The sequence below is a fragment of the Babylonia areolata genome, chromosome 2, assembly GCF_041734735.1.
Source record: "Babylonia areolata isolate BAREFJ2019XMU chromosome 2, ASM4173473v1, whole genome shotgun sequence".
Lineage (NCBI taxonomy): Eukaryota > Metazoa > Mollusca > Gastropoda > Neogastropoda > Buccinidae > Babylonia > Babylonia areolata.
Genome location: NC_134877.1, coordinates 54,591,992 through 54,601,716, shown reverse-complemented (window position 1 = coordinate 54,601,716; position 9,725 = coordinate 54,591,992). Strand labels below are relative to the sequence as shown.

The window sequence follows — 9,725 nt, the reverse complement described above, 5'->3', positions numbered from 1 at the left end:
TTGTTTTTTGGGTGTTTTATTTTCTTCAACTAAACAGTGGTGGTATTAGCTCATTGACTGATTTACATATATGCTGTTGAGAGAGAGAGAGAGAGATTCACACGAGCATTCCGCAGAAAGACATAAAAAAGAGGCTGGTCATGATTAAAGAACAACAGGCAGGCAGACAGACTGTTCATCTTCGACTTGTTGTCTTCTTCTTCTTCTTCTTCTTCTTCTTTCTATCCGATAAGGATGCCGGGGGCTTCTTCAGGAATAGAAAAAGTCCCAACACTCTGGAAGTTCTGTACTGGGAATTTCCTCTTTTCTACCACCCACTTTGTTTCCGGCTTTCCCCTTTTCTTTCTGTCACGTCTTCCTTTCTTATTTTCTGCCTGGTTGGTCCATTCTTTATATATATATAGATGTCAACATTTTGTTTTCTGGAAAGCCTTTCATATCTTTTGGTCTTTTTCTGGACTTGATAATTGGGCACTCTTCCAATGTTGTATTTATCCTTAGGTGCCCGTTGGCAATTTTTGGTGTAGTATACATGTATGCCTGTTATTATATGTGATTTTGTTTCTTATGCGTACTTATTTTATGTTCATATGAGGTTTTTGTTTTTTTGTAATCCTCCGATGAAAAAATTGAAAGAATGGTAAATTTCAGAGGCTTGTCTTAGGTCTGGCTGACTGTATTATTAATCTACCTGTTTGTTTGTCTGTCTGTCTGTCTATCTATTTAGTCCAACTGGCTACATATATATTTCTATGTATGTATCTATCTATATATGTCTGTTTGTCTGTCGGTCGGTCTGTCTGTCCGTTTATTTATCTATCTGCATGTTTGCCTGTCTGCCGGTTCATCCAGCCATCTGCACGGTTGTCCATCTTATATATCTGGCTGATCTATCCATTCAGTCCAACAGACTGTCTACCTGTCTATCTGTCTGTCCATCTGCAGTATAATTATCTGTCTGTCCTATTCACTGGAAGTGCCGTGGCAGAGTACAGGCGTTCGTCTTTCGATCCATTGTTCACCAGTAATCAGGGTTGGAGTCCTTGGGAAATGCACTTCGCTCCGATTTTCCTCACTCCACACAGGTGTGAATAGGTACCTGACAAGGTGGGGAATATTGAAGTGGTGGAGGAAAAGGATTGGGCCCCTGTCTTCTATTCTGCCGAGGTGTACTAGACACAGTGGGCATGAATTCATTGTCCCGGTGGCTATCAGAGGCTGCTTGACCTTTCGCACATTTCTTTTTATCCTGTTCATTACCCATGCATCTTTTCCCCCCACGTTTTGCTCAGATGGGAGATGAAAACAGACGAGGAAGTTCAGACGGGAGACCATCGAGAGGGGCGAAAGAGCAGGACCAGGCTGTAAAAAAAATTAATGAAGGTTGGTGGACACTGTGTGATCTTTCAGTTCGGCACTATGATTGTGATCTTTCTGATGAGATCCTCTTTTTCTCTGGCCTTCTGTGAACAGACGTGTATTGTCAGTCTGTCTGTCTTGACAGTCGTAGTACTGTCTGTCTGTCTGTCTGTCTGTCTGTCTCTCTCTCTCTCTCTCTCTCTCTCTCTCTCTCTCTCTCTCTCTCTCTCTCTCTCCCTCCTCCTCTCTCTCTCTCTCGTTTCCTATTGTGTATCTCTGTCGCTCTCATATCTGTCTTATCTCTGTCTTTCTGTTTCTCTTGATCGCTTTTTGCTCTGTTTTGTCTGTCCCTTTCTGTCTCTGTGTGTCGATCACACACACACACACACACACACACAGTTTTTTCTCCCTGACGCACACACTCTTCTCCCCCCCCCCCCCCCCCCCCCCCCCCCCCCCCCCCCCTCTCTCTCTCTCTGTATCTCTCTTGCTCTGTATTGTGGTTGCGTGATGTGCGAGATACCGTTATTTCCCATTTACCCAGACGTATTCAAAAATTCATTTCCTGAGTGAAACAGAAACACTGTCTCTCTCTCTCTCTCTCTCTCTCTCTCTCTCTCTCTCTCTCTCTCTCTCTCCCCCCCCCCCCCCTTCCTCCCCCCTCCTTCTCTCTCTCTTTCAGAGTGTGTGAGCGCATGCGGGCGTGTTTATATGTATGTGACTGTGTATGCACATATATATTTTTGTTCATATTTCCATTTCGTCCTTTCGGTGCTCTTTATAACGGTGTAAACCAGTTTTTAAATAGAATTACATTGCCTGACCTGCAGTCTCCAGAAGAGTTTTGAACTCTTTCACTTATTACTTTGAGAAAAATCGATGTAAAGATTTCACATGACTTCGCTTGGAGACTTAACTGAAACGATTTTTATGCATCTTTATACCGGTGTCTGGAATTTCACTCTCCTCAGCAGTATTACACAGAATTTAACTACAGAATCTGCACCCAGCAAAATTCTTAATCGACGGTTTACGTCCTCCTGAGCCAGTTTATTGCTTTTGTGAAAAAACACTAAAAGGTGACTTCACACCAGTTCCGTGGTGGGGGCTTACATTTAATTCCACATTTATCTGGCGCGGTTCTCGATCCGTCAGTTGGGAGATTGAATGGCTCCGGTGGCTTCGAGTGGCATAAGAGTATGGAGGCTGACGAGTTGTTCGGTCGTTAGTGAACGAATGGCATCTCTAACACAGTACGCGTGGAGGTTAGCGTGGTTCAGGATCGTAAGTGATGAACAGCCATCGATTGCACGGAGATGATGACTGGTGTGTGGGTCTGTGTCGGGATGGTGATGAATACCCATCAGGGCTAGAAATTATCCCACTTCTGCATGCCCTCCTCAACTAAAGAGACGGTCAGTGAAAGTAATTACCGGACATGAATCGGTATATGATTAGTATATATTACAGAAAAAGAGGATGTAGTTGTTTCATTACCAGCACTAACAGTTTTTAAAACAAAATCAATCAAACAAACAAAAACAGTATCACAGGTCCCACGGATGATTGCAAGTCAGATCTATAATTTCCACACTGACGCATTTTGTTCATGAAACACAAGTTGGCTCGGTGACAAGGAGAGGAGGGAAGTGAGATCTGTGTGCACTGAAGCTTCATGACTGTTGTTTCACCCATCCACTGATAAGAGTCAGACAGTGGGTGTCCAACGGACAAGTGGGGAGAACAGATCTACTTGTCTATCCGCCGTAAGGTTTAGTTGTCCCGGACTATCGGACGTGTGGGTATTTCGAGCACTGCACATTGATAGCTCAAACAACATGGTGGTTGACATGGTTCAGTGATAGCTCAAACAACATGGCGATTGACATGGGTTAGTTGATAGCACAAACATGGTGATGGGACACGATTTAGTTGAAAGCACAAACATGGTGATGGATATGTTTTAGTTGGTAGCTCAAACATGGTGACGGACATGATTTAGTTGAAAGCACAAACATGGTGATGGATATGTTTTAGTTGGTAGCTCAAACATGGTGACGGACATGATTTAGTTGATAGCTCAAACATGGTGATGGACACGATTTAGTTGATAGCTCAAACATGGTGATGGACACGATTTAGTTGAAAACTCAAACATGGTGATGGACATGATTTTGATGATAACATAAACATGGTGATGGACATGATTTAGTTGATAGCACAAACATGGTGATGGATACGATTTAGTTGAATGCACAAACATGGTGATGGACATGATTTAGTAGATAGCACAAACATGGTGATGGACACGATTTAGTTGATAGCACAAACATGGTGATGGACACGATTTAGTTGATAGCACAAACATGGTGATAGACATGATTTAGTTGATAGCACAAACATGGTGATGGACATGATTTAGTTGATAGCACAAACACGGTGATGGACATGGTTTAGTTGAAAGCACATATATGGTGATGGACATGATTTAGTTGAAAGCACAAACATGGTGATTGACATCCTTCAGGATTGTTTTGTGGTGATTTGCCATTGATCGTAAGTTCTGAATGACCGTTCTTATGATTGGTCATTGGCGTGGTTTTCTGCCGTTGCTGATGAACACCAATTGATGTAGTTCAAACCTTTGTGTGTATCGGTGTTTATAGTACACTTTCTGTGAAGCAGGAATTTCAGGAAGAAATTACCAAGAAAACAGCAGCACATTTACAAGTGTCTTGGAAGCTTCAGTGCATGTAGAAAGGAATTGTTATGGTGAAACATGATACAGCTGTATAACAGTTCTCTCGGCTGAAAATGTGTGTGGAAATGGCTGAGATACAGCAGTACTTGCAGGGGCAGCCAGGAATCAGCATACCTTTGAAATAGAGTAGAACACCAATACAAGTGGATGAGGAATGCGTTACGACGTGGCTGAGAAGAAGTGGTAGAGAGCAGTGGCTGAAAACAAAAAAAACAAGTTACAACCAAAAACAAAACAAAACAAAAAACACATAACAAACCAATAAACAAACAAACAAAAGAATAAGCAAGAAATGTATGGAAAGCGGAAAGATGTAAAAGATAAGTAGGTAATTACCAGTAATGCTTTCAGAAGAGACACGGGAGCAGTAAAACAAATACCAGCAGCTGAGAACTTGCGCTTACATTTAGCAACAAAAATGAGTGAATGACAGTATAAAACTATAATCATGTTGAAGTGTCTGAGAAGCCTCCGCAGTGCAGTGTAGAAATGGCTGGAAAGCACGAGTTCTAACAAGTACTTAAAGAAGCTGCAAATGACTGGAAAAACAAACAGCCTAATGATAAGAGTGGTTCAGAAACAGCAAATCACTCAAAAAAGAAAAAAAAATGTCCGCCAAAGTAGCCTGTACATAATTATTGAAGCCAGGGGGAGATGAGAATCACCAAAGTATGCACCAACATGAGGGTGAAGGCGCTGAATTGCTGGCAAATCATCCAGTTGATTCTGAAGTGGCCGAGAAGCATGCAAAGAAATACATGCAGCCAGTGGAGAAGAGGCATTGAAAGCCTTCTGATCAGTCCTGGCAGACAGGGTCCGACGCGCCGGAAGCACGTGCACCGCCGCTCCAGACGTCTCGTCGCCTTGAAAGGCAAGCCCTGTCGCGCAATACAGTCATCTCCAAGCGTTTGTTGCTGGGCCAATAGGGATAACGGCCTCGCCAAGAGGGGGAGGAGGAGGGGGGGGGGGTAAGAGCGAGGGGCATGGAGAGTGAAGGAACTAGGGGAGAAGGGGAAGGGAGGAAGGGGGGGCTCCAACCCCAAGAAAAGACTTCATTACCAGTCCCCCAGACTCGACATCGACGACGATTTGGTCCTGCGCGCCTTAACGGAATTACCGTCTGCTTCAATTCGGTCGCGCGGGTTCCTCCGATTCGGACGCGACGCTGAATCAATCGTTCAGTCGCGCGCAAGGGTCCTGATTTCATCATCTTACTGCGGACAGAAAAGGAATCCAGTTGCGGCCCGAGTCTGGGATTGTCAGTGTTTCTTTTTTTCTTTTTTTTTCTTTGCGTGTGTGTGTGTGTGTGTGTGTGTGTGTGTGTGTTCTCTCTCTCTCTCTCTCTCTCTCTCTCTCTCTCTCTCTCTCTCTCTCAAAGTGATGCAGAACCGCGACGTGTCCAGCATCATTCGGTATTCCTCCCCCCACCCCGTACTCGCCGTCCCGTTCTGTTTTTCCCTTAATTCCCCCTCTTTTTCCAGGATACTGGGTGTGTGGAAACGACTCTTCCATAGCTGTTCATTTGCTAAGACTGATGAGGGGAGGGTCAGAGGTTCATGAAGGAATTGGCGGTGGGCAGGAGGAAGAATTTGATAAATCAGAATATATCACCACCCTCTCTCTCCCTCTCCCTCTCTCTCTCTCTCTCTCTCTCTCTCTCTCCATAATTTTACTACATGGAGCAGAGATATGAGGACTTGGGAAAGATTCACCGATAGAAAAACTACATTTGTTTGCTTAAAAAAGATTTCTTGGTGTAAACTGGCGCACTCCAAATGATATGTTCTGTGCAGAGCTGGGAAGATTCCCATTATTTGTGAATTCTTTCGTGGGATGTGTTTCCTACTGGCTTGTTTGTTTGGGATAACCAAGTAGTGGAAGACATAAATAGTTTTTGGGGTTTTTTTTAATGTTTTAAACAGATAATTACTGACTGTAGATGGCAGGAATGGAATGATCACATTCAAAACAGTGCTAGATTTTCCTTTATACAGAACGTTTAAAACTTCAGTTAGAATGGAGCCATATATTTCAGTGGATTTAGATAAATATATCAAACAGGCACTGACAAAATTTAGATGTGGTGTTTCGGATATTGATGTTCATTTAAAAAGATATAAAACTGACGACTCAAAAAATCGCTCATGTGACTTGTTTAATTCTACAAGTAAAGATGAAACACATTTCGTTTTGGAGTGCCTAGCTTGTCATGACTTGAGAACAGAATTGATTCCGCAATCACACTGGAACTTTCCCACAAGAGTCAAGTTAACATCCCTCCTCTCATCTGCTAATAATCAAACTAGTAAACATTTAGCAATATTTCTGAATAAATCTCTCAAATGGATAAGAGATGTGACATAAATTCTGCATTATGAATGTATTCATACCTTAAGTATGTTGTATTTGATTTTATACAAAGGGTTGATTGATTACTTCACTTTGTTTACATTAGGGGCTATGGCCTATCTGAATAAATCACTGGTCTGGTCTGGTCTGGTCTGGTCTCTCTCTCTCTCTCTCTCTTCTCTCTCTCTCTCCCTATCTCTCTCTCTCTCTCTCTCGCGGTGTTACCAACTTAAGGACAGCCTACAGGAGTTTCTCAGCTGCTTTGAAGCTGCCTCTCTCCGTGTGTGTGTGTGTGTGTGTGTGTGTGTGTGTGTGTGAAAACACACGCAAGCAGGAGTTATATTCCCAGAGCATTTACATTGGGAAAGTGGATGAGAGTTCTGCATCACTTAAGCTGTTGTAAATGTTTCGGAAACTTTTTTAATGTGATAATTTTTCTCCTTTAATTCGTTTTTCATTTTGCTTCGGTTTTATTTTTGGAGCCATAATGAATTATAGATCCGATGGGGCTAACGTTACTTTATCGATTTTTTTTTTTTTAAACGTAAGATGGTATGCCTTTCTTTCTCTTTGTGTGTGTGTGTGTTTGCGCGCATAAGCAGTCGTGCGTTCGAGCGCCTACGTGAGTTTGTGTGTGTTAACTTTTGAACGGTTTAGTTCTTTGTACTTTTTCAACACTTAACTCATTTCTGACATAACCCTCGCTTTGTGATGGCGGTACAACTGAACAGGGACTGCAAAATCCCGTCTGTTCTTCAGGAGATACTAATGTTAGATATCACTGCCCGCGTGTGTGTAGCTGTCTCCTCAAAGACTTTTGCATGATTTTCTCGAGACATGCTTTCGCAGAGAGAATGGAATTATTAGTGTATTCGTGGCAGAGCAGTTCGTCAGTAGAAGTGAGTTGTTATCGCAAGATGCTAAACATCAAATACACTGGTCATATTACCCAGGAACAAGTGTTGGAAAACCATCATGTGATGATCTGCTACCTTCAGTTAAGAAAAAAAAAATTACGTTGGTAAGGATGGCCACGTAACCAGATAGAATAGCCATGCTGAAACAGTCCTGTTGACTGAGAGAGACAGAGGGGAAGACAGAAAAGAAAAAAAAAAGATTGGCTAACACCGTTGTAGAATGGACGGGAAAAGCATTACAGAATCACAGGCTTTGAAACACGGACGACAGACCTGGTGATGATTCTGGTGAACAATTCTTCAGGATGTTAAGGGAGAAGTCCACGGCATGTACACTACAATAACTCCACACCCCTCGTATAAAGTGGGGTGTGTCGAGTTCGCCTTGTCTGTCGCCGAGCTTATTGTCGGAAGCGATGCACTTCTATGTTTTCCTTTTAACTTTGTTCCAGCTTATGTTTGGCACATCTGCTGGATTTTCGGCCACTGTGCATTTATTCGTTGTTAAAATTTGAGGAATTACAGATAACTGCAGTTTAGAAGCTGCAATTTCGGAGCAGCTGGAGTTTTGCAGATCCACATGTCGAGGCAATTTGTAGGTTGAGAGCTGAAGAGGCGTTTTTTGTGTTGGCTCGGGGTTTAAAGGCAAAGATGGGATTTAAAGTCGAAAGCTTTGGAGATCGCTGGTTATAGCCAAGGTTTTTTTGTATGTGTTATTCTATTCATTTGTTGTTTTGTTGATGGTCGGGGAAGGGTTTTATTTCATTCCTTTTGTTTTTCTGGTTGGAACTCGGTTGTAGCAATTTCCTATGTACTTTTTTGTCTTTACTCTCTCTCTCTCTCTCTCTGACATGTAAAACTCAGTTATTACCCCTGTTCATATGGGGCTATGGCCTCAATTGAATAAACCATCTCTCTCTGTGTCTGTGTGTCTGTCTCTCTTCTCTCTCTCTCTATCTCTGTCTCTCTCGCTCGCTCGCTTGCTCTCTGTACCCACACACACAGAGATTCATATATATATATATATATATATATATATGCATGTTTTTATGTGTGCCTGCGAGCAAGTATGTGAGTGTGAAGAGGAACCCATGGCCATTGAAGAGACTTTTTGATTTTTTTAAAGCTTGTTTTTTTGTTTTCTGTTGTTTTGAATCACCATTGTGCAATGATACTGCATATTCAGAAAGGAAACCCAAGCCCAAAATTTTGTCGTGCAGTTCAGTTGTGTTGATATTTCTATTTCGCAAGGAGCAAGATTAGGATAATACCGACAATATGTGTGTGTGTGTGTGAGTATGTGTGCATGCGTGCGTGCATCCGTGCGTGCGTGCGTGTATGTGTGTGTGTGTGTGTGTGATTCATGTTCTGTGAACGTCGGAGCCAGGGGCGCCCCAGAAGCATACGGGATAAACAGGGTGTCGGATACCAGGGAAATTTGGCAGGGTAGCTGCCAGCATACATCGTCAGAGAAGAGGCAGCTCGCGTTTACTGTCTTAGAAAAAGAAAAAAAAAAGAAGAAGAAAAAAGTTCCTGTTGTACTTTGTTTTTGACTCCTGGAATCTTCCTCCCCCCACGCAGTTCTGTTGATCTATTTGAAAGTAGTGAGAGCGAAAAGTGTCGATTACATGTGTTATGAATAGTTATTTTTGTTATCACTATTAACATCATTACGACCATAGTCGTTAGTAGTTGACAGTAGTTGTTGTAGTAGTAGTATTCTCGAGAATAAGTATTGCCATCAGACGAATATCTTATCTCCGACGATGCACACCCCACCCACGCCTTTTGTTACCTTTCCTTGCACACCCGATCTCACCAACTATCCACACACACACACACACACACAGGCACGCACGCACACACACACACACACACACACACACACACACACACACACACACACACACACCACACACAGAGGCACTCACGCGCGCACGCACGCAAACACACACACACACACACACACACAATGTTCAACGGTCATCTGGTTTCCCCACCTGCTGGCAGTCCTGATTCAGCAGTGATTGCCAGAGTGTTGCCATGCACCTGCTTCGTCTGCTTTCTGTGAGAGGGAGAGAGAGGAGGGGAGAATGTGTGTATGTGTGTGTGTGCGTGTGTGTTTGTGTGTGTGTGTGTGTGAAGACATTCTTTCTTCCCATAGGTAACTGATTAGCAGATATTTAATGTATTTATAACCTTGTGGGTTTTTTTTAATCAAAGCATAGATCTGGTTCCTGTTGAAAGGAAGGCAGTGACATACTATGGAAGTTTTTATTGTTAATCTTTTTCCCCCTTCTTATAATCCATTGGAACTTACAGTTACGCTACTCCATTCT

General features: G+C 42.7%; 1 protein-coding gene across 2 annotated transcripts in view; it reads left to right on the top strand.

Moving 5' to 3' along the window:
• The window catches only part of LOC143279511 (uncharacterized), a 136,517-nt gene that overhangs the window by 44,372 nt on the left and 82,420 nt on the right, over positions 1–9,725 (top strand). For both annotated transcript variants that reach the window (XM_076583562.1, XM_076583563.1), the window contains one exon: positions 1,293–1,383. The gene's annotated coding sequence lies outside the window, so the exon portion shown is untranslated. The remainder of the gene's footprint in view (positions 1–1,292; positions 1,384–9,725) is intronic.